General features: G+C 30.9%; 3 long non-coding RNA genes across 14 annotated transcripts in view; 2 read left to right on the top strand and 1 right to left on the bottom strand.

The window, feature by feature from the left end:
* The window catches only part of LOC127070109 (uncharacterized), a 64313-nt gene that overhangs the window by 33221 nt on the left and 4148 nt on the right, over positions 1 to 26944 (top strand). For 2 of the 3 annotated variants that reach the window (XR_007784114.1, XR_007784119.1), the window contains exon 1: positions 22816 to 23265. The exons of the other annotated variant lie outside the window; for it this stretch is intronic. This is a non-coding gene — a long non-coding RNA (uncharacterized LOC127070109). Of the gene's footprint in view, positions 1 to 22815; positions 23266 to 26944 lie in introns of those variants that run through there. 3 annotated transcript variants of the gene reach the window in all.
* LOC127070199 (uncharacterized) lies at positions 7275 to 11354 on the top strand. Its single transcript, XR_007784334.1, has 7 exons — positions 7275 to 7848; positions 8252 to 8307; positions 8399 to 8607; positions 8744 to 8999; positions 9935 to 10106; positions 10193 to 10435; positions 10975 to 11354. It is a non-coding gene; the product is annotated as an uncharacterized LOC127070199 (long non-coding RNA).
* On the bottom strand, positions 13943 to 22658 carry LOC127070094 (uncharacterized). Of its 10 annotated transcripts, XR_007784035.1 has the most exons (7): positions 22641 to 22655; positions 21416 to 21542; positions 20771 to 21060; positions 20458 to 20629; positions 20190 to 20372; positions 19907 to 20110; positions 13943 to 16411 (listed from the first exon to the last, which is right to left on the bottom strand). It is a non-coding gene; the product is annotated as an uncharacterized LOC127070094 (long non-coding RNA). The 10 variants fall into 10 exon arrangements; XR_007784036.1 differs by lacking the exon at positions 13943 to 16411 and having other exon boundaries at positions 17314 to 20110; positions 21416 to 21507; positions 22641 to 22658; XR_007784041.1 differs by lacking the exon at positions 13943 to 16411 and having other exon boundaries at positions 17314 to 20110; positions 20771 to 21183; positions 21420 to 21507.

Below are 26944 nucleotides of genomic sequence, written 5' to 3' on the forward strand. Positions count from 1 at the left end.
TCAAATATTAACATTCCAAGGGATATTTATATTATTCCAAACAATTCACTAAGCTTTAGTTCAAATAACGCAAATTATAGTATTTCCTCTGGTTAATATTATACAATAATATACCCAAGACAAATTGCTAGATATAATATATAGTGCAAGAAGATAATAAACTATACATCTTTCTATAGTATATTATAAAACGGTATATCGTAGTATTGAACACAAAATTGTATAAAATATAGTATAATGCGTTAATATTAAGTAGCATAAAATTTAAATAGGATTTCACTAACCGATAGCGCGTTTTTTATAACCTTCCAGATAAGTAACATTATCGCGATGGACAGGAACTTACATATTATTCTAAATCGTCCCTCTCTTGAAACCTCCAGGAAGTTGCTTGTAGGACGATTCGAAACAGAATAAATAGTTTATTCAACTTCCGCGGACGGCTCCTAACATCTTTTATATTGACTCGAGCATGCGCTGTTTCGTTTAATCCCCTCTTTTTCATATATTCACGATCCCCAATTATCTCTTCACAATGTTACCAACAATTTTGGATCGATATTACCGTAAAAGGAAGATTTCTGTTTGCTTTTATCTCTGTTTTCTCTTCTTGATTCTGTTTTCTCCATTTGATTCCCCATGTGATTCTCCATACTCGTATCTTTTCGATCATTTCACGATGTAAAAATCGAATTGCGTTTATCTACTTTCAGTTGAGGAAAATTTTTTTGGCATTTTATTTTTCATTTTTTGGCATTTTATTTTTGCATTTAATTTATTTGGCATTTAATTATTCATATTTATTTATTTTGTGCGAAGAGAATGTTGACATTACCAAGAAAGTAGAATTCAGAATATTGTATTTAAAAGGAATGGTAATCTCAGGGAAAATCTCTTCCTACAATATTTATAACTGATGATTTGTGCGATGTAAATCGGTTGACCGAATAACGATGGCTAGAAAGGAGTATAATAGATCTTTACTATGTTGGGGGAAATATTATGTAAATGTTTATTATATGTACGCTTATTGAGATATTTAATCATCCGAGTAAAACATTAGGAAAATGCTGAATAAATTAGAAATATTATGTTACTAGATATATAATGATGTCGTTGCTATACTGAGTTATACGTAATGAGAAATGAACGATTCGATTAAGGTAACATTTTCCGAGGAACTAATTAGTTTGGAATATATGAAATATCAGATAATTGGCAGTATAAGTGGATCGTTCTTTGAAATTTTCCTGTCGGGAATTAATTTTTCGGAAAAAGTATTCCTTCGTATGAAAGAACTAAATTAGTTGTGGTACATCGATCTGCTAATTAATTAATGCAGCTAAATAGCTAATTGAAGTACACTGCTAATCGTATTATCGCATTGGCTGCTTAGTTTAATAAGAGGAGAACGAACGACAAAATACCTTTCTTCTTTCGAAAAAATACCTTTCGTCAAAATAAGCGAGGAGATATACGCACGCACACCCACAGAACCGCGGACATATTCCCACTTACATGCTCTAGCGCGGATGAGAGAATATAAGAGCATCAGTGTGTGGAGAAAGATAATAACAAATTGTTTAACACGAACGTACACGACGATACGTATGGAAGAACGTAACGCATACATGCATTTTCATTAAATCTCAATCGTAAGATATTTGCGCTACGTAATAATTTAGTTCGTCCAAATACCTATATTTCTGAAAAACGTACATTATACATTATTTTTAAGTACATGACGTGAATATTCTGACAAATAATTTGGAACATTGAACCAAACACTTCTTCTCTTTTTAATTATATTGAATAATAATATAAACTGACGGTATAACGATGACACGGTGAGATAAACGTACTCTACATATTAACGCATAATTTAAAAGCGTGTCCGGGCTAACGTTATTATCCCGAAGAACAATGAATACTTTGATCGTATACACAGCTTTGATCATTTTCAATGATAAAGCTGCCTGAGTACCATTTCAGTTCCATTTGAATCCAGATTCCCTTTGCAACGGCAAACAAACCTACGATAAATCTTTCCCATAACACTCCATTATATCCTCTATCTAAAGCCACTTACCTTTGAATCCTTTCAATAACGTATATTCCATATCCTCGTATCACCATATGAATGAAGCTTTGTAATACAGCGCTATTTTAATTGACGATTACCTTGAGGCAATACTTTGAGGATCGTCGTCAACACCATTATAAATGTTTGTCCTCTTCTTCCTCTTCTTCCTCTTCTTCCTTGTTAATTGCAACCACGTAATGAAGACGCTATGGAACATAATTATGCGGATCACGTTTGTAAAGGAAATGCCTTCCTTTCGAACCCAGCACGTTGATTATTACTACAGCTAAGAAATAGCAAATATGTTTAGGAAACCGTCGATAATCGTTGATAGTAAAATGCCGCCGATCGTTATTATATAATTCAGTGTCCGCACATAAGATATATGGATATGTATTTTTCTGTTCTTCCTTTTTTTAAATTCGAGTTATAATATAAAGCGGCATGTCATTGCCTAAAAACTGTAACAAGGATCTAAAAATATTAAAGCACAATCTTTTTAGATGATAACACTGGTGAACAACTTCGAACGTCAATTTCTTGACATTCCATAATAGATGATGAATATGTTTTTGACGTAGGATTCTTTGAAAATATTCTCTTATAAATGTATTTGTTCCTGTAAGGTACTATATATTAGGATCATAATAAAAAAGCAGATACTCCTCGTTCTGGTCACTTCGCACACCATATTATTTGTATTATGACCAAAGAAGATATTGTTTACATGAACAACATCTTTGGCTGATTTTGTCACATAGGAATTAAAAATATGTATATTAACGCCCGCAAGATATTTTTGTTATGAGAGAATATTAATAAGAGAATTAATTTCGTTTCATGGAATGTGAATATTTGGTAGGGTGAGATCAATAAAAATAAAGCAGAAGCATTTGTAACGATATTCTGTTATGGAATATGGATATGGTAGTAAAACAGAAATCATAATATGTCAAATTAAAAGAGATCGTTAGAGAAGTCTTAATTAATTTCATCTTCTAGCTTTTCGTCTGTGAAAGCAATAAAGATGCATAGAATGTAAAAACTCTGTTTGTTCGGCACCCTCTCGGATGTTATCTGTCAGCAAATAGATGGTAATTTTTTGCGTAATCGTGGTCCATTGACTTACGTAATATAATATATCGTGACCGTGGAACTAACGAATATATTGTAATGATATTTAATTTATATGAATTTGTAGATATTGAAAAGCATATTTCATTACAAAATATTATCCCTTATAATTTTCTACGATATCTGTGATAAGCTTTGCAGGATTTTCATCCTTATCATCATCTATGAAATTTTTCCTGTTTTCATATTCGGTGGTATCACTATCACTGTTACCGTTCTTTTCTGGATTTATACTTGTCTTTTTGAAATTGCTCTTCACTATTTATATCTTATATCATGTAATGTAGTCGTGTTTGTAGACTTTGTCATTGTCCTAATAAAAAAAAAAAAAAATGAGTAAATGAATGCGTTGAAAATTTCTTTCTACCTCTAATTGTATGTTACGAAACGACCAAACGATATATACCCAAAGAATATTATTTTTCTGATTTTCGGACTGATTAGTCCAGGGATCTACTTATCTACTCGAAGCTTCATTACGGACTGGTGTCAGCTTTAAAAATCTCTTACTCCAGTTTTAGGATCGGTTGTTTACTTTATCAAATTACCTAACGAACAGAGAAAGAACATTGTTAGCTAGAGAATTGAAATTTAGGAAGTTTAGGAATGATTCTCGTCTATAGAAATCACTCCTTCGTTAACTTTTCAAAGAATATCATGTAAGTGAATACCATATATTTACATACTAAAAATAATTGCTATCTGTATATAATTCAGACGTCCTAAAGAATATTTTCACAACCTATCAATCTGTTAGTACGATTTCAATATTCTCACTATTTCTTCTCCGGGAGAACCTCACACTTATTTAATGAATCTCGAGGAATCATTGTTTCCATCGCAACATTCGTTTATATCATCGCTATTGGATAAATTTATAAGTGGCCATTTGTATACAATTTATTACATAATTCCAATTATATATTATAGAAATGAAAATAATTCTCTTTACCCATACCATTTTAATTATTAATTAAAATGCGTTTAGAAGAAGCCGCTGTACGATTTAAAAGGAATCATCTGATATATTTCTGGTAATTATACAATTAAAATGAATGAATGTGTATCAGAAGTCTTAACTAATCTACGAATTTTTAATTATTTCGGAGATATACGAGACGAAACGGAGGAGAAAGCAGTTACTATAGACCAGAAATATTGCAATGGAGCCTAATCGATTGCTAGTTGTAATTCCTTCCAAAGAAGATACACAAACTTCAATTACGCTCAATGTGATAATTAAACATTCGACGTCCCAAGTGACATATATTTACATTGTCAGTTCCTGTTCTTCCGTACATTCGACGATACGTCCAACAGGGATAGTGAAAACGCCCGACCATCAATCCAAATAGGATACGAGAACACTTTCCTCTGTAGCCTTATATCTAAATTGTAAATCAATCAATGGTGTGTTTATCGAGTGGTAAGATATCTTCATTATTTAATATAAAATCTATACCATAGGTATATTTTCTAATAATTTAATGAATTTTTACATAGATTTTATGAAGTCGACGAAAGTATTTCTATTTCTAAGAGAATTCTTTTCAAATCTTTCACGTGATATGAAACCCAAGTTGGCGAGAGAAGCATGGTGTATGGAGACAACGTGACGCCATTGCTAGCGCATTATTATACCAATCATCGATCTTGATATTGGATTTTAATAAACGAGATGAGATATAAGTAACTTGTCACGTATATTATCCAATTTTCCATATAATTTGATTCGTATATCTCTAAAATAGATCCAAATTCGTAGATTTGTTAAGACTTATCAAAGTCATTCGTTCATTTCAATCATATAACTATCGAAAATAAATCAGATGAAGCCTTTTAAATGCTACAGCAACTACTCCTAAACGCAACAAAATAATAATTAAAATGTTATGAATCAACAGAATCAATTTCATTTTTATAATATAGAAATGAAATTTTCTACTAAATCTAATCGTGTTTAAACCGTTTGTATTACTTGTAAAGCTGTTCTCTGGGACGTATAATAGCTAGGGATTATTTCGCGTATGACACACATTTGCGTATTACTGGATCGAAAATCACAGAAGGAATGACTTCCCCTGGCGAAGTTAATCTCATGCCGTCCCGTGAGACCACGCTTTCTAGATTCTAATTCTCTAACTAGAACGCATGGGGATAAAAAATTTCCCCTTTTCTATAATTATGTAATTATATATACTTTATTATGTTATTATATATACTCTTTGTTCAAAGGAAATTATCTCATGTATCTTGGAATATCCTAATGAGAATCTTATATATATCTTATAATAGAATCTAATAATAATTCGTCTCTTTTTTAATTAAAATAAGCACATAAAACTATAATTACTTGTAATATAATTAATTATTATAATAATAATTATTGTAATTATCAAGACTAATTCCTATGAAATTAATCGGATATTCATATACGAAATTCGCAATGTTTCTTCTTTCGTAAGTCCAACTTATACTTAAAAATAGTATTCTAATATTATTAGTTACTAATGGTATCACAATTTTCGTACCATGTAAATACTACGTAATTCTTATCGTCAACAATTCTGTCGTAAGAAAATCTTTTCGTCGAAATTTATATCTACTTCCATATTACTTGAAAACATTTTCTCAAAATATTACGATCTTTTTTTGTAAACAAATGCATATTGCTCCAACTATCGAAGAACTCTTTCTGTTATTATACAATAATAAAAAACATGTATTCGGAGAAAATCTTTCGTCATATTTCTTTGCTTCCTAATATTACTTTCTTACCTTTCACGTATTTTCCCTCCAAGAGAACCACACAATTAGTTAATCAAGAAATGGTCAAATTACCAGGATATATGAAAAGAATATCAGTCGGTTTTACAAAAAAGAAGTACGGTCACAACGGTCCGAGGGCTTCTCTGCAATGGCACGCGAATACGCCTCGTACGATGCAGTGATATTTGATGGAGTAAACAAGCAATCATAAAACTGAGGAGAGATTTTCGAAGCTAAACTCACTTCGCATTGAAACTTCTAGTGGAATAGATAGATAACTGGACTAATAAGTCAAAAAATCAGAAAAGTAATATTCTTTTGGTTTATATCCTTTCGTGATTTCGTAATATACAATTTGAGACTACCAATCCGTTCACTTACTTATTTCTTTTATTTATTAAGAGAATGGCAAAATTTCCAAACACGAGTGAGTTTCGTATCATAAGTAATACCGAAGAGGAATTTCAAGTAGACATTTATACGATTAGAAAAAATGAATATTAATAGGGAAGAAAACGAGAGAAGTGATAGTGATGACATCAAGCAAAAAAAACGGAGAGATCTCATATATACTGCGAGGGATGATAATATGGAAAGAGAATTCATTCAACATTTATCATAGACATCGTAGAAAATTATAAAGGACAAAATTATGATTTTTTCGCAAAAATATATGATCCTCCCTGTCTCCAAATTCTCTTGTTAACGGGTTTTGATCGGAACTTAACGATCTGCACTGACGTAATCGTCTCCTAGCTATCATCAAGCACCATCGTATTAAACGATTCATCATTATTTCTCTCCGTTCATGAGTGCTCTTCTCCGCGCTTGGATACATCAAGCGGTCAGGAACAAGTGCGCGGTCTATAAGCGTACATCTGTCTGATTTGAAAAGAACAGGAAAGGTATTTTTTCATTTGTTTTCCCCCTATCAAACCACACAAACATCTGGATGATAAAATGCTCTGTACATGCTCAATTATCTACCTAAATCCTTCATTTAATTACTCGGTTACATCTTTTGCAGAACCATATACGCGTCGTTGATTTAATTATTCCGTTCGAACGAATACATTTTCCTAGAAATTTGCTCCTGATGGAAGAACTGAAAACAATGGTCCATAATACCTCTAGTTATCTAACATTTCATATATTATGTTCCAAATTAATCAATTCCTAGGAAGATATTTTATTTGTCAATTTTTATTTGAGAACTGTTTATTTTTATTACGTATAACCGAGCACAGCGATTTTTCTCTGAATAGGCGCACATAGAATCTAACACTGTTATAATTTTCCTGCAGCTTAGTAAAGATCTATTATACTTCTTTCTAGCCATCGTAATTCGGTCAATAGATTTCAATTCGGTCAATGTCAACATTCTCTTCGCACAAAATAAATAAATATGAATAATTAAATGTCAAAAAAATTTTCCTACTCGGGAAGTAGATAAACGCAATTCGATTTTTACATAGTGAATCACATGTGGAATCAAATGGGGAAAAAAGAATCAAAAAGAAAAAAAAGAAATAAAAGCAAAAAGGAAAGTTCCCGTAAACGGTAGTATCGATCCAAAATTATTGCTAACATTATGAAGAGATAATCGGGGATATTAGCTTCGTGAATATATAGAAAAGAGAAGGTTAAACGAAACAGCGCATGCTCGAGTCGATATAAGAGATGTTGCTAGCCATCCGCGGAAGTTGAATAAACCGTTTATTCCGTTTCGAATCGTGCTACCAGCAAGTTCCTGCGAGTGTCCAAATAATATTCCAAACAGAAACGAATCAGAATAATATATAAGCTCCTGACCAGTGAAAATAGTGGATAGTATCTAGAAGATTCTGCAGAACACACTATCGGTTAGTAAAATGTTATTTGAATTTTATACCGTTTAATATTAACGTTTTATACTGTATTTTATACAATTTTGTGTTCAATGCTATACTGCTTATATTATACTATACTTTATAATATACCATCATATGGTTTTATAATATACTATAGAAAGTTGTATATCTTATTATTATTTTACACTATACATTACACCGTGCAGGTTTTCTTGGGTATATTATTGTATAATATTAAACAAAATATTATAATTCGAGTTATTTGAACGAAAATTTAGTGAAATATTTGGAATAATATAAATATCACTTTGAATGTTAAATTTGAGACTCCTTTTCTAATTATCGGGTTGTTATAAAAGGGTGTTTGGATCTATGAATCGTAATGCTTCATTAAGTACTACTTGTTTTTTTACAGATAGTTGTAAAAGTTCTGATTATCAATGGAAGCACAATTATATTCCCTATTACTTAGTAAGTTCATTACTTTCTGTTTAAAATTAATTTAAATATTTTCTCTTTTATCTACAACGTTTCTTAATGGAATTTTCTCTATTCTTTTCAGTCGAAAGGAACATTCGATACATCCATTATTTCATATATGTATCGATTTATATTTATATATATGTTCACTTATGCATCTGTTTTTTCTATAATGCCTTACTTACGATGTATATATTAGAGGCAAACTACGAGCGCATATATTTATATTTTTATCTATTATTTCGTGAATTATCTGCGCTGTCTTATTAATTAAGAAGGAAGTAAATAGATGTAAGTTGAAAAAGAAAATTGAAAGATAAGAACGTGAAAATAGATATTTAAATTCAAGAAAAAAAGAAGCGAACGAGTGTGTATTAGGAAAGTGGATCAGTTGATATCGAATTCACATTTTCATATATTTGTTTAGGATACATCATTTGTAATCAAATTATTGATAAACATTTACTTCTTCGGAATATGAGGACAAAATTGGCGAAAAAAAAGAAAATAATTAAAAGTTAATCGAAAACTTGGAATAATTTATTTTTAATCGAGGCAACATCGTGTCCAGACCAAACTTTAAGAAAGAAAAGATAATTAACAATTAAACCGTAGTACCTGAACATTGGCTGCATATTTGGATTCGATAATGGGTTTCGCTAATATTATTCATTATTTTCTTGGTAAGTTGCATCTTATTTAAATTTTATAGTATCTAACGCGAAGATTAATTTTCATAAGATTTTGTTCTTTATAATGCATGCTATGGACAATAGGTTAATTTTATATCCTATCTATAAGTTATATTAGAGACGCTACGTTATGCATTATTTTATACAACTTCATATCCAATACTACGATATATTGTTTTATAGTAGATTATAGAAAATTGCGTAGTTTCTTATTATTTCTTCATGCTATAGTTAACTTATTTTTATTATTATTAGATACTATATTTTACGTGTGAATTATCTTTTACTTGTTGCATAATTTTGAATTATTGTGTAATATTAAACCGAGGAGAAAGGCTAATTAGGGGTTATCGGAATTAGGATATTTCTTTTTAGACATTTATACGATCCAATCGTATAATCGTATATAGAGCCAACTGTTGCGCATATGTTTGCTATTCCGTGATATTATTCCGTATTTGCTATTTCAATGATACTACCTGTTGAAGAGTCTAACAAACTAGGTGAATTGCTTGTCTGAAACTAGTAATTGCTTGTTTGCCGGTCAGCTAATCAATTAGAATAGAGATGCATGATTCCATGATAAGAATACAAAGAGACGAACGTAGAGACGACGTGTCTTCCGGAGACACATATCCGCAACCGAACCGATTTCCTTTACTTTTGCGATGAGACCTATTAGTTTTCGTTTTCAATTATTATACTATCAGTTTGCGTGAATCTAAAGTTCATTTCAGAATGTTTTAAGGAGATTCTGACATTTTTTCTGATAAAAATAAAATTTTGAAAATGGACTCAAATTTTTGCATAAATAATTTGGACGCTGATTAGGTATATTAAAAGATTAATTGAATATTTTTTATATTTTCGGAAGACTGAAGTATGTTTAACAAAAAAAGATATTTAAGGCATCAAAATTTTTTCAGGATCAATATTTATTAATGTCAATATGAAAATCATTCCATTGTAATAGTTCCAATAGAACTATTCGGAAGGAGTAAATTAAAAATATTTGAATGTTCATATATGTGATATATACTATTGATATTATCGTTATTGACATCAGTATTCATATAATGGAGCTTCTCGGAAAAATTAGTAAGACAGATCTATCGAAATAATTATATCGATCTTCGTTTATATCAGTATATGTGTACGTACTTATTTCTAATTTTTGTTCGTAGATGATTGTGATAATTGTCCCTTTTCACGTAGTAATTGTTTCACACGATCGAATCGACGGAGGAAATATAGAAATTTGTATAAAGAGAAATAGAAGGAAAAAGGTTTTTGATGCGGTGTTACCACAGATTGTTGAAAGTTGATATTCCATATGCAAGTCGAAAAGAGTCAATTGCAGAACAGAAGGAAATTATTAGAGAAAAATAATAATGGCTGCTATATACATCCATTCCTGGCAAACTACTGTAAGTAATTTTTCATTTTCTTCATTAACGAGTAATAATTATAATAATAAAATTTGTGAAAATTCTGCTTTAGTTTTCTAATTGGATCATTTTGTAGTCTCACTGATATGGAGACAATGATCACGGCGATTGGCTTCCCATATCATGTTGCATAAAACCAGAGAACTTTAACACTTTTGATCCTAATGGTGCATACGTTGGTGTTTTATTAAGGAAACTTAGTAAAATATTTGCAATAATATAAAAACACGTTTGGATGTTAACATTTAACAGTCTCCTATTTTAATTAATTAGGGTTATTACAAAAGTGTATTTCATTCGATCAATAGTGATAGGATACTACGTCTTAAGAGTTATCATGAATTGTACCTTCCAAAATCTTTAATAATAATAATTTGCTTAATTACGTTTATTCATAGAGGGAGGCACAGCCATTTTCGCTAATTCATTACATTTTTTTACAATTACCTTAAAGAAAAACTTATTCAATTTTTTCTTATGTACACGTAGGTGAATGTAATTTTCTTCATTCTTTGCAGGCGGCAGCGAAAGAACTTCGATGTTTATTCGTCGGAGTACAAAGAACTGATCTGGTAACTCCAAATCTAAAAGTCCAAGTCATTCATTTGTTGATTTTACACGCTACCAACAACTGCCATTTTTAAATTTAAGTCTAATAGAAAATAAATTAAAATTGTTTGATATACCGTCTGTGTTCCATAGCATGTAATGTTTAGCGAAATCTACTATTGCTTAAACAGTGAATAGTTTAACTCGTCGTTCATTTATATCGTTTAAATGAGTTTAAAATTATCAAAAGTATTAAGTTTGAAGTTTTCACCTTTAAAAAGTGAGAGGGAAGCGTCAGTCATTCCAATGTTCGTTTTTATTGGCATCACACGCAGCTACGAAACTCAGATGCAAGTATTCCAATATGAAAATCATAAATTATTTAAATTTTAGCTTAAAATTATTTTATGTTATTCGCGCGTTACGATATTCGTAATGTTTAAGCGAATATACTATCGTTTAAATATTACGGTTATGAAAATAATTCAAAGGGTTAAAAAGTGCAAAGGGTTAAAAAGAAAAATAATTGTTACAAAGTAGCCTGAAAAAAAAAGCAAACAAATATGTATTCAGAAAGTATTACAATTTCATATTCTCTATGTTTGCGGTATATGTAAACTGGATTTTTGATTTATATTTACTTTTCTCTTAATTTTTCAGAAATTCTCTCAAAAATTTATTAATCCTGCTCGGAAGAAAGATAAATAAGCATAAATTTTCATTTCTTGAATGAATTCTGAATACCTATTTATTTGCTTTTTTCTTTTGTTCTTTTCTTTTTAATTAAAATTCCTTTTTTTAATTTATTTTATGGTTTAATTTTCTTTTTAATCGTAAATTGATTTATATACTTAGAGATGCATACGCCGAGATAAATAGTTTATCATAATATATTAAATATATATGTTGACAATTATATTAATATGTATGTATACAAATGTATTTAATTGTTATACTATTATGTTATATGTGTGTTTGTGTGTGTATGTTTAAACACACATACACATAAAGTCTGTATATAAGAATAAGTGTTATACGAAATTATCGCTAATGTAAATTTTAACAGTATGTAATAAACTTAAAGGCAACTACAAAAATAGCTCTACATCCCTGTATTATTAATTACGTTTTACGCAACTGACTGTAGAAAAAAAATTATCCTTGACAAATGCATTCAGATTGATAGATCGAAACAAAAAAAAATAGTAATATGATTTATTTTAACGAGAGCATCTTGTTTAAAGTGATATGTACCATAGAAATATCATTATGCCGCCTGATCGGGGGCTTATGTATTCTTTTGGATTTTCCCTCTCTTGAATCTTCCAAGAACTTGCATGGAAGACTACTAGATTCAGTACCAACATCTTTAATCCGTTTCAATGAATACAATAAATTCAAGTATCAAATCAAGGTTTTCCTATCATTTATTTCTGTCATTATTTTTCATTCATTATCGAGATATTATGTCATCCACGGTTATCTCATTACAATGCTGCCAATAATTTTGAAACGAAACTATCGTAAATGGTGAATTTTTTTTTGTTTTTTCGTTCTTTTCTCTTTTTGAGTCCATCTCTGCTTTTGATTCCTCCTATCGATCATTCTCCATAACTATATCTTTTCGATTATTTTACTTTGTAAAAATTTAATTTTGCTTATCTCCTTTTTGGGGAGTGAATATTTTTTCGCATTTATTTATTGATATTTATTTATTTTTCGTGAAAAACACAATGACATTGCCTAGACAATAGGATTCAGAAGATTCTATTCAGAAGGAAAGATTATTTCATGGAGAGCTATTTCCTATAACATTTATAAGTTATGCTTAGCGCCACGTCGATCAGTTAGTCGAGTAACGATAAATAAAAAAAAGTATGATAGATCTCTATTACGTTAGGCACTCTATTATATCAGTATTATATTATATCTGTGCTTATCGAGAAATTAAATCATTCGGATAATGCATTCGCAAAATACAAATATTATTTTACTAGAAATACAATAAAATCACTGCTACACTCGGTTATACGTAATAAATAATAAATGATTGCAGAAATATAATTTTTTCATAAGAACTAACTAGTTTAGGGCATAACATACGCCATATAGCGCAATACAATATACGCAACCTTGTATATAGTGCATAATTAGCTCATTCTTTTGTTCTTCGCTCGGAAATAAATTTTCAGAAAAATCTACTCGCTCGTATGAAAGAATTGAATCAGTTACGTGGTGCATTGCTTTGCAAAAGACTTAACTGGCTAGTTAAATGATGCAGTTAAATAATAATAATAAAGTAATTGAATTATATAGCTTATCGTATTATTCAATTGTCTAGTCGCTTTGTTGAGAGGAAAACAAATTAGAAAATTCCTTTTCTTTTTCTTTTTTTTTTTGAAAATGAGACAACAGGTGTGCGTACACACGCACACAAGACCGCGCACTCATTCCCGGCCACTTGACTTGCGCAGATAAGCGCGCACCACATCACACGCAGATGGAGAGAGATAACGAAGGTTTAAAACGACGGTACTCGACGATAAGTAAGGGAGAAAATAATAGGTATATTCTCTATCATTAAATCCCTATTGAAACGTATCAACAGGGTAATTCGCGCTACGCAGCAAATTACTTCGTCTAAATCGCAATATTGTTTATATCAGTACATAGCCATGTACTTATTTACAATTTTTTGTTCGTGGATGATAGTGATAATTGTTCCTTGTCACGTAATAATTGTTCCACACGATCGAATCGATAAAGGAAGTACGAAAATTTACATAAAGACAAAATAGAAAGCGAAGGATTTATGCTTCATTGTGTACTATGCACCTCTCGGCAACTACCCAAAATATCTTGAATAAATTTAAATCTTGTAAAGAATAATAATGCTTTACTTTCAAGGAATAAAGAGGGTAGAAATGATATAAAGTGTTAAACGGATATTTCCTTTTATTCGCAAGATTTAGTTTCCGATGCGATGTTACCACACACATTGCGAAAAGTTGATGTTCCTTACATACACATCGAAAAGAGTCGAGCGCAGAATTCAAGAAATCATTACAGAAAAATATTAATGGCTACTATGTACATCTATTCCTAGCTTAATTACGTTTACTCATAGAGAGAGATACAAATATTTTCGTTAGTTCATTACATTTTTTTACAATTACCTTAAAGAAAAACTTATATAATATATTTTCTTATATACACCTACGTGAATGTAACTTTCATTCTTTGCGGGTGGCAGCGAGAGAGCTTCGATGTTTATTCGTCGGAGTACAAAGGAAAACTAATTCGGTAACCGTCCAAACTAATCATTTATTGACTGTACATGTTGCCAACAACGGCCATTTCAAAATTCGAGTCCAACAGAGAATAAATAAAAATTATCTGATATTCCGTCGGTGTTTCGTGGCGTGTAATGTTTAACGGAATCTACTACTGCTTAAATAGTGGATAGTTTAACTCGTCGTACATTTATATCGTTTAAATGAGTTTAAAATTATCAAAAGTATTAAGTTTGAAGTTTTCACCTTTAAAAAGTGAGGGTAACCGTCAAAGTCATTCCAATGTTCGTTTTTATTGACATTACACGCAGCGATGAAACTCAGATGCAACTATTCCAATATGAAAATCATAAATTATTTAAATTTTAGCTGAAAATTATTTTATGTTATTCGCACGTTACGATCTTCGTAATGTTTAAGCGAATATACTATCGTTTAAATATTACGATTATGAAAATAATTCATTTGTCGATTCTATTATATCTAAAACATTAACTTGAAATATTATAATTATTACTATAATAATAATAATATTCAGTTTATCAAAAATCAAGCAAAAGCATATCAATTCTTCGTTCTTTCGGTAAAAAGATGAAAAGCACAGAATGATTTCTATTTTGATATTATTCCGTATTTACCTTTTATACTCGGCGTCCTTTCGAACGTTTGGTAGCAGCAACAGGGCGGTATTAACGTCGCACAAACGTGGTATATAGTGTAACATATTACATAGTCTCACTTTGGTACACCAAGGAATATATGTAGTGGTATTTGTTTTATCTGAATTTATATAGATCGAGGAACAAATTTCTTGCAAAAGAAATCAAAATTCTATGAAAACAAATGATTCTGATCTTAATTCTTATTTTCAAAATGAGACAACATGTGTCCGTTCACACGCAGATAGAAAGACACACGTATTCCCGTCCACATGTCAGTGCACAAAAGCGTACACAAGAGCACACGTGCATGGAGAGAGGCAATAACAAATCTTTTAATCCGAGAGTAATTAACGATACGTACATGCATTTTCAGTAAGACCCAATCAAAACTTACTAACAAGAGAGTTGGGATTACACAGCAAATTAATTCGTTCAAATTTCGATATTACTAAAAAACGTACACTAAGTATTATAAATATTTTTCTAGTACATATCGTGAATACTATATGAAGAATAATTTGAAACACTGAACTCAAAATTTCTTCTATTGGGATATACTACTCAATTTAAATTGATGAAATAACTATGACGTAAACATGGCCTTAACATTTCTCGTATAATTTAAAAATATTCTCGGGCTAGTATTGTTATCTGGAAAAGCGGTGAGTCTTTATATCGTTCTCGTAGGTTTACTTATGATAGATGATAAACTTTCAGTTCCATCTTAATTTCACTTTGATTCATGTTCCACATGGAACGTCTGACAATCCTTCAACGGTCCTTTCGACTTGAACCTAGCTAAAACTCCCCATCCATGGATTCTTTGAAAAAGGTGTATTCATGAAAAAGGTCTAATCGTACCACTATTCGAACGAATAATGTTACGTCGAATTAAAAGGGATTGGTCGAGAAATTCGTTTCCTCCGAACACATATCCTTTTCGGCCGATTAACAAAAAATTTTAATCGACCTGCGTAAAGCGCATTCAAATGAAATACGTAGAGAAAAAGACGATGTAACGGAAAAAAAATGAATATGGAGAAAGATTCTCTCTGAATTCATATTCCTTATTATTGCGTAATACAGGAAAAGAAATGATAGTTTCAAGAGATAAACAAAGGAGAAATTAATTCTTATTGATAGTCATTTTTAAGTAGATAAATAAAAAAAATTAATTGTCAATAGTCAATATTCTTTAATTAATTTCAAATTATAAGCTGTGAAGGAAAAAGAAAAAAAAAAAGAAAAAAAAAGTAATATGCCGAATTAAAAGATATTGTTCCTTAATAAAAGAGAATCTCAATACCCCTTAATTAATTTCATTTTCGACCTTTCCGTTCGTCTGAGCAATTAATGTGCGTAAAACGTAATAACCATAACTGCCCTGAACCCTTTCGGACGTTAGCTCTCAGCAAATCGATGGTACTTTATCGAGCAAACGTAGTTCACATCTGAAAATATATATCATAATTTTAAAAGCACATAATGTATTATAGAGATGCTTGGTTTATATGAATTCGTAGATATTAAAGAACATATTTTGTTATAAACAGACCAAAATTTTATCCTTTATTATTTTCTACGAAATCTATGATAAGTTTTGAAGAAAATTTTTTACATTTGCATCTCTTTCATCGATGAGATCTCTTGTTTTTTTGCTAGATGATATAACTATCACTTCTATCGTTTTCTTCCGGATTAATATTTATTTTTTCTAACGTGGCTGTATAAACGCCTATTTGAAATTCTTATTCACCGCTTATATCTTATATCATGAGACGTGTGCGTATTTGGACATCTAGCCGATCTTCTAATAAAAAAAAAACAAATATGGAGATAATTGCATTTTACGAAATCACGGAATGATACATAATAATAACATAATACTTTCCTAGTTTTCTGACTAATTATTCGAGGGATCTATTTATACTACTCGAAGCTTCAGTACGAACTGATTTCAGCTTTGAAAATCTCTTTCTCCAGTTTTACGATCGCTTGTTTACTTCATCGAATTTCGCTATATATACAACTTCTTGTTATTATTCTCCTACAGCGAAACAGAGAAGGGCTCATATTGTCGTGAAAACACAACCCACGTTCTCTTTCGTAAGATCGACTGATATTCTTTTCATGTAACTTAGTAATTGAACGATCTTTTGATTTTTTTTATTGTGTCATTTCAATAGAAAACTTCAGAAAAATATGTATTTCTCAAAAAGTTGCGGTGGAAACAATGGTTCTTCAATATACATTAAATTCTTTGCAATATATCATTAAATAATTCTGAGGTTCTCTCGAAGAAGAAAAAGGAAAGAAAGTAATATTACGAAAAAAAAATAAATATGAGACAGGATTTTATTCGAAGCAATATATTTTATTACTATTGCGTAATAAAGAAAAGGATGTCTTTGTTAACTTAAGCAATAGGTATGTGTTTACAAGAAGGAAAGATAACATTGGATGCAATGTTTTCAAAGAATACCAAAGAAGATATACCTTCCGACGAAGAAATATTTTAGAAAAGAAGATTTCACAAAAGGAATTACGTAATACGAAAATAGTAGTATCGTCCATATCCAATAGTAATGGAACACTATTTTTAAGTATAACTTGGATTTACGAAAGAGGAAACAAGAATTTTCGTACGTGAGTTAATTTAAATACTTTCATAGCAATTAATTCGATATAACGTTAATAATTGAAATAATCATTAATAATAATGCATTATATCATAATGTAAGTAATAATAATTACAGTTGAAGGTGACATTTTCAAATTAGAAAACCAAACTTTCTGGATTTTAATTCTCTAATTAGAACGCAAGGGATGAGAAATTTCCCCTCTACTGTAATTATGTAGTAACAGTAATATATAATTAATGTACACGCAAAATAATCTCATGAATCTGGGAATCTTTCAATGAAATTGACAATTATTCTGATCTTCTTTAACTGAAATAATCATAAAACTGTAATTATTTATAATATAATTAATTACTACAATAGTGATTATTGTATACTTATGAAAAAGAAGTACGTTCACAGCGGTCTGGACGCTTATCTAATGTGCTTAAAGAGAGCGATAAGAAGGATTTGTTTGTAATAGTACATGAGTATGCCTCGTACGATATAGTGATATTTGATGAAGTAAACAAGTATTCATAAAACTGGGGAAAGAGATTTTCAAAGCTGAGCTCACTTCCTATTGAAACTTCGAGTAGTATAAATAGATCCCTCGACTAATTAGTCAGGAAACCAGGAAAGTATTATATTATTGTTATGTATCATTCCGTGATGTCGTAATATACAATTTGAGACTACCAATCCGTTTACTTATTTACTTCTTTTTTATTAAGAGAATCGCAAAATTTCCAAACACGAGTGAGTTTCGTGCTGTAAGTAATACCGAAGAGGAATTCCAGGTAGACATTTACACGGTTAGAAAAAATGAATATTAATCCGAAAGAAAACGATAGAAGTGATAGTGACGACATCCAACAAAAAACGGAGAGATTTCGTACATAATGCGAGGGATGATAATGTTGAAAAAGAATTGATTCAACACTTATCATAGACATCGTAAAAAACTATAAAGTACAAAATATTAATTTTTTTGCAAAAATATACGATCCTCCATGTCTACAAATTCCCCTGTTAACGAGTATTGATCGGAATTTAACGATCTGCGCGTACGCAATACCTTCTCTCATAGCTACTGTCCAGCCTTATCATATTAAACGATTTATTATTACCTCCATCCGTGCACGTACGCGTTTACGTACGCGAGTCAAGTGGGCGGGAATGAGTGCGCGTGTCAACGTACACTTGCTCCCTTATTTTGAAAAGAAGAAAGGTATTTCTTCATTAGTCTTCCTTTCATCAAACAAAGCAGACAATTCCATAAAACGACTAGCGGAATAATTCAATTATCCATTTAGCTGAACGATTTAATTCCCTGATTAAGTCTTCTGCAGATCGATGTAGTAGGAAGAATGGATTCTTCCATATGAACGAATACATTTTTTTAGAAAATTACCTCCTATTGGAGAATGCAAAATAATAACCCCGTTATAATTCTAGTTATCTTAAATTTCCTATATTATGTTCCAAATCAATTGATGTCTAAGAATATAGTCCATAACTCTGCACAATATGTAACTGTATTGTCAAACAATGAATCTACATAGGTAATTAAATGGTACAGCTAAACTTCAATTATCTGCTTGGTCTGATGAAAGAAAAGCAAATGAAAGAATTATTTCCTTATATTCAACATAAGCCAGCAGTTAGACGCACCCACGAACACAGAACAGCATACTCCATCCCGGCCACTCGACTGACGCAGATAGATGCGCACGCAGATGAAGAGAGTTAATAACGAAAGATTTAAAAGGAAGGTACTTAATGATAAGTAACGGAGAACGTATCACGGACATTCATTGTTACTAAATCCTTTTCAGAACGAATTAAATGGGCAATTCGCGCTACTGACCAAATTACTTCGTCCAATTTCAAAATTTATGGAAAACGCTAATTAAATATTACGAATATTTTTTAAATAGATGTGAATATCATGACAAACAAATTGGAATATAAAATTCAACGTTTCTCTCGTTTTAATTATATCGGATGATTACTTAATTTAAATCAATGGAATAACGATGACGTGAACGTGGACTTCCTATTTCACGTTTAATTTAAAAGTATTCCACTGCTAGTCATTATTTCCAAAAACGGTGAATCTTTTGGTTATTCCTGTCTGTTAAATTATTCTGTATTATATACATCCCGCAGTTTCATGTCAAGTCCCCTTTGATTCTTGCCTCATGGGAAACTTCGGAGGACCTTTCAATAAATCTTTCCGAGTTCAATCGAATATACGCTCCAGCTAAAGCCGCTCACGTTTGGATCCTTTGAAAAATGTAAATCTCTCCCATTTCCTCTTACCGCTGTTCCAAGCTTCATAAAACAGCGCCATATTGGTCTTTCCAAGCTTCGTCGTCAAGCACAAATGTTTTTTCTTCTTTTTCCTCTTCTTAAGTATTCTCAATCAGATAACGCATACATGAACAATAGCTAACGATGTTTCTTCCTTGGTTAGAATTTCCAACTGCTTTTTAAACCACTCTTCTGCATTCACGATCCAATGCGCTGTATTATAACAGATGAAATTAACATAGAAAATTGGATAAGATACGTGACGAGTTACTTATATCTGATCTCTTCGTACCTCGTTTATTTAAATTCAATATTGAAGTCGATGGTTGTTATAGTATTGTTCTAGCAATAGTAACATGTTGCTTTCATACACCAGATAATTAGCTTCCTCTCTCACCAACTTGGGTTTCAGATTATTGGCAAGATTTGTAATAAACTCGTAAGCAGCATCAGCTTCCTCCGCCGTTTTTACCATCTGACACATTAAATGACGAATAACAAGTAACGCACAATTCTATAAAAAAAAATAGAGGAAATTTTGTTCATTTATTATTATTTACCTCCTCTCCTACATCAAGCATTTTGTTTCCTATATCGAATATTCTTTATTACAGCAGTTGAAAATTATACGGATTCTTGATTTATATTGAAATAATACCTTTAAAATTGCTTAAGGTAAGAGACCTAATAACCCACTCATCGATAGAAATACTCTCGTCGCCATGATAAAATCTGTGTAAAAATTCAATAAATTTTCATAAAATGTACCTATGATATAGAATTTATATTCCATATTACACTTTAGAATAAAATATCTATATCTTATCTCTAAAATATCTTAATATTTGATAAACACAGCACTGATTGATTTACCATTTAAACATAAGACTGAAGAGAAAAACGTTTTCCTTTCCTAATCTGGTTGACGGTCGGATATTTGTCTTATCCAAATAGGACATATCGTCTGATGTAAGGAAAAACAAGAAGTACCGATGTACGTGTGTTTCATTTCAGATGTCGAATGTTTAATTATCACGTTGAACGTAGAAATCCATGTATCTTCTTTGAACGTAATTATAATTCAGATATCGGTCAACTAGGCTCCTCTGCAATAATTCTGGGCTCTTGGAACTGCTTTCATCTTCGTTTAGTCTTGTATATCTCTGAAATAAATTAAAATTCTTAGATTGGTGAAGACTTAGGGTAGACGTTCAATTGTTCATTGAAATTGTCCAGTCATCAAAGGTAAATCGGGCCACGCCATTTTTTGCGATATAAAGTACATCCTACGAGAAACAAGAAAATAATAATTAGGATGTTATTGATCATAAAAATCAGTTTCATTTTCGTAATATAGTATTGAAATTTTATAATAAATTACTAACGAATACAGATAAATTTACTTTATATCGACAAGGAACAAAAGACAAGAAAGAAGGAAGAAATTCTACCGTTTGAATTGCTTGTCAGTTAGAATTTGCGACGTATGAAGTATATACGTGATAATTAAGCACTTACTTACGTATTACTCGTTCAACAATTATCGAAAGGATGACTTCTGCAAGCGAGTTCCCTTCGCAAATCGCCATGTTAGATGACTGAGGTAATTTCTGAAGCCATGCGCGATGGAAAGGGTTATTACATTCTATGCAGATAATCAATACCACGTATTACCTGATAGAAAGAGCCGAAAAGACGCGGTACGGGAGGAAATAAATTTTACAATGTACTCCCATTAATTGGACAATAATTTTTTTTTTACCTTCCATTCCTTTCTCTATTTTAACGCTTTTTTCTTTAAAATTTACATATAGAAATTATATAAATAATTTTGCTAATCGGCTATTAATTTTTTCCCGCTTCTATCGTTAAAAATATTCATCTATAAGTATTAATTTGCAGCAAGAAATATTCCTTAAAATTTGTTTCGTAATATTACGTTCTATTCTCTTTGTATTAATTAAGTTAACAAGCTTCTTTCTTTTTTTATTACATAGTGATAATGAATATGTATTACATTAAATCATTCGTATTATTTATTTTCCTTTTCGCGTAATCCATTTGAATGCGTTTTACGCCGGACAATTACAAATTCCTATCCCGCCGTCGAAAGAACCGGAAATTATAGTAGTGGGGGAAACGGATTTGTCGACCAATCTCTTTTAATTCGCCTTACTACTGCCCTCTCCAATTAATTACCATAAGAAATAATCCACCATATAGCATAATTACATATTGCAATGATTGCTTTTGTTTTGATTAATTCATCGCACTCTACCAAGGGATAATATTAAATGAAAAGGAATAAATTTTTCGTTGTCATTTTTTCATAATAAAAATATCTTGTGAACATTATTGCCGACATTTTTAATTACCACCTGACTAACTTTGGCCAAAAATGTTATTTATGCAAACAATTCTTTCTTCCAATTTCTTTTTTCATAATAAAAATTGTATAATCGGCGAAATGATCGTTATGAGAATTATCTAATCGTCTTTTGAAACTTTCAGTTTGTCCTTAAAATTCATCCAAAGTGACGTGCTGTTTTATGTTATAGGTCGAATTTGAAAAAATGAGAAAAAGAAACGTTTCGTTCGATTTATATTGTATTAGTTAAGTTTATCCACGTTTTTCAAAATTTTTTTAATGTTTCTAGGGAATAACAAAAATCATCATGCTGAAAACAATAGCAAGGCACTTCCTTTTGAAATAAAGACGGTGACTCTAACTTATCCGTAATACCTTGTATAACGTGTTCGTCAGATGATCGATATTAAACAGAAAGAAAAATAGGAAGACAAAACTTATAATGGTCACGACGAAGAACTTTCTCGAAATCGAAATAGTTCTGTTTCACTATGCTACTCTCGAATGGTGGTACGAGGCTAGGGAATATACTCCTTTGAAAGGATCAGAAGGTAAGCGGCTTCGGTCAGAGGGTATAATCGATTGAGTCCGGAAAGGTCCTTCGAAGGGACATCCAATGGTTCGTGCGGATCGTGGGTCAAAGTGAAATTTTTACTTTAATGAGGGTATATTCCTTTGTAAGAAAGAAGATTTCTTCGCGGAATGTTTTTTGATTACATCTTGTTCCACCCTCAAAAGAATTCAAAGCAGTCGAAAAGGGAAAATGGAGATCAATCCTAACGTTAACAGTGTTCTTGGATATCGAACTAATGTTAATTTGGATAGCATTTAGTTAGAAAGTTATATATACCGTAATAATATTTATTTCAATGCCATGAGTGAGATTAGGAACGGCAAAGAAAATATTAAGGCGATTAACATTATTCCAAAAAAGATTTGCGAATCCATGTCGAAGATGAAGAAGAAGAAAAAGGTGATACAGGGGATGAAGAAGTGGAAGGTGATTGTAAATATTATGTTCACGTTTAAAAATACCGAAATGAATTTAAGATAGGTTTAACTTTTGGAATGATTAAACCTGTAGATGTACAAAAGATTTATCGATTTGTTCCAAGTTTACGTCACCTCGTCATGGTTACTCCATCAAATTAAATTAAGTAATCATTCGATTAAATTGAAAGTAGATGAAATGTTGAATTAATTTTCTTAATTGTTTGTCCTAACATTCGTATCGTGTACTGAGAAAATATTCATAATATTTCATTTACATTCGATTAAATTGAAAGTAGAAGAAATGTTGAATTAATTTTCTTAATTGTTTGTCATAACATTCGCATCGTGTACTTAAAAAATATTCAGAATATTAATTTACGTTTTAGAGTAATATTGTAATATCAACAAATTTATTTACTGCGTAGCCAGAATTCTCTTGTTAATACGTTTTAATAGGCAATTGATGAAAATGCATTTGCGTATTACAATTTCCCATATGTATCGTCGCGTACCTTCGAATTAAACGATTCGTTATTATTTCTCTCCATCCGTGAGTGCTCTTATGCGCGCTTGAATATGCCAGTTCAAGTGGAAGAAATGAGTGCTCGCTCCTTTGAGCGTATATTTCCAGTCTGATTTTGTAGATAGGAAAAATATTTTTTCATTTGTTTTCCCCTTATCAAACCATACAGACAATTGGACGATACGACTGGCTGTATAACTCAATTAGATTTTAAATCCATTATCTAATTACCTGCACATTTAATTAAGTCTTCTGCAGATCGATGTACCACGCCTGTTTCAGTTCTTTCATTCGAACGACTGCATTTTCCTAAAAATTTACCTCTTATTGGAAAACTTAAATGAATGATCCAATCGTACTTCTTCTTATCAAATACTTGATATATTATGTTCTAAACTAGTTAGTTCCTATGGAAATATTATATTTCTGCAGTCGTTTATTTCTTTTTACGTGTAACTGTGTATAGCAGTGATTTATTATATTTTACGTAACATAATATTTGAATTTTCCGAATTTATCATCGGAATGATTTAACTTCTCAATGAGCGGACAGATAACACTGACGTAATACTTGGTTAGTCATTACTTATCGACATAGTAGAAATCTATTATAATTTGTTCAAGCTATCGTTATTCGATCAACCATCCGACTTAAAGCATATCATAAAAGTGTTGTAAGAAGATAGCTTTTCCATAAGATTATCTTCCATTTTGAATATAATCTTCCGAGTTTTATTTTCTATGGAATGCCAACGTCCTGTTCTCGAAAAAAGAATAAATGTGGATTAGTAAATAGCAAAATAATTCGATTCTTACAAAGTAAAATGATCGAAATTTATTAGTATAAAGAGTGATCGATAGGGGAAATCAAATGGAATAAAAGATATAAAAAAAAATGTTGTGCATGGAAAAAAAAAGAACACAGTATACGGAATATTGAATAAATAGAAGTATGATTTGATAATTTTTATAATTCTCCAACAGGGAGTAAATTTTTATGAAAATGTAGACGTTCCTATATAAGAACTGAATCAGTTACGTGGTACATCGCTCTGGAAAATACCTAACAGGTTAATTAAGTCATGCATCTAAGTAGATAACTAAATTACACAGGTTATCGTATTATCGAAATGTATGCTTGGTTTGATTAGAGGAAAACAAATGAAAAAATACCTGGCATATTTTCAAGATACGCGAGAAGTTATACGCACACGCGCCCATAGAATCGCACAATCATCCCGTCCATTTGAATAAGCTCACGCATGCGCAAAAGTACGCACCCAGATGGAGAGAGATAATAATAACACGAATATAATAATAATAACACGTTCAATATGAAGGTACTTGACGATATATATAGGGGAAAATATTACGCACCTGCAGATCATTATACCTCGAATGAATCATTAAAACGAGAATGCGAGATAAGCAGCAAATTAGTTGGTCGAAATCCCTATATTATTGAACACGTACATTAAATATTATAAACATTATTTAAGTGCATATCGTGAATATCATGATAACCAATTTGGAAGATTGAACTAAAGAATTCTCCTCTTTTCAATTATATTAAGTAATTATTTGAACTGACTATGACAATCACTTTAATAATTAGTTTAACAAATGGTTTAAATAATTATTTAAGCCGGTATAACGTTGATATGATGACGCAAACGTACACTGAATATTCGACGTATAATTTAAAAGAGTTCCCTGGCTAACATTAATATCCCGAAAAACGGTGAATTTTTTAATCGTACATGCAGAATTAATCATTTTCAAAGATAAACCTTGCTGAATACCATTTCAATTCCATTTTAATCCAGATTCCGTTTGCAACAGCGAACTGTTCTTTGACAAATATCACTCAACACATTCGATTACATCCTCTAAATAAAGCCTTTTTTTAAATTCTTAAAGTTTGGATCCTTTCAATTAGATATATTCCTTTTCCTCCTATAACCCTTCGAATGTAGCTTTATAAAACAATGCCATATTAACCTCGTCAAGGATTTTTGTCACTGCCTTTATAAATGTTTTGTTTTCTTGCTGGTTAATTTCGATCATGTAATGAAGATGGTGTGGAAATCAATACTACGGTTCACGTAAAGACTAGGACGATGTTTGAACAGGAAGCGTGCTGGGTTTGAAAAAAGCCTTCTTTCCAAACCCAGCACGTCGATTGATAATATGACAAGGAAGCTCTAAAACGTTTTGGAAACTATTGATGACTTTAGATAATAGAATACTGCCGATCGATACTATGTATTTCATTATCCAAACATAAGATATATGGATATACATTTTCTTTTCTTCCTTTTTTTATATTCGAGTTAAAATATAAGGCGTCATATCACTGGCTAAGAACTGTAACAAAAAAGTAAAAATGTTAATGCACAACGCTTCCGATGATAACATCCGACAACTTCGAAATTTAAATGATTGGCACTCCATGACAGGTGAAGAATTTGAAACGATCATAATGAAATATATAATGGATCATAACGAAAAAGCAAATACTTCTCATGCTGAGAAATTCACCAATGATATTATTTTTAATATGACCAAAAGAAATAGGGAAAACAATATTTTTTGCATGAGAAACATTTTTGGTCGATTTTGACAGATAGCAATCAAAAAATGTATAATTACGTTCACAAGATATTTTTATTATGAGATAATATCAACAAGAAAACTAATTTTTTTTTTTTTAATCAGTATTAATCTTTTGTAGGGAGAGATCGATAAAGTTGAAGCAAAAGACCATGTTGAAATACGCAGATATACAAAGTCGATTATACCATATGATAATTAAGAAGGGAAAAATATTCGTCGAGAAATCAATTTCCCCTTAATCCATGTCCCATTAGGCTCTTTCGGCTCGTTAGATCGCGTAATAGGAAATTTTAATCGACTTACGTAAGTCGTGTTCAAATGAAATACGTAGGAAAAAGGTAATATCACGAAAAAAAAAATTGTCTTCCCTGAATACAATCTTCATTACAACGTCATAAAAAAAGAGAGATGTGTAAAAAAAGACAGTGTTAACTTAAGTAATAGAAGAAGAATAGAAAATAATATTACGAAAAAAATTGTCAAACAATATTTTTTACTCAAAATTAATTTTTATTGATATATACTTTTAACCTCAAGAACAGGAAGA

This window comes from Vespula vulgaris, chromosome 17 (genome assembly GCF_905475345.1).
Source record: "Vespula vulgaris chromosome 17, iyVesVulg1.1, whole genome shotgun sequence".
NCBI classification, from domain to species: domain Eukaryota; kingdom Metazoa; phylum Arthropoda; class Insecta; order Hymenoptera; family Vespidae; genus Vespula; species Vespula vulgaris.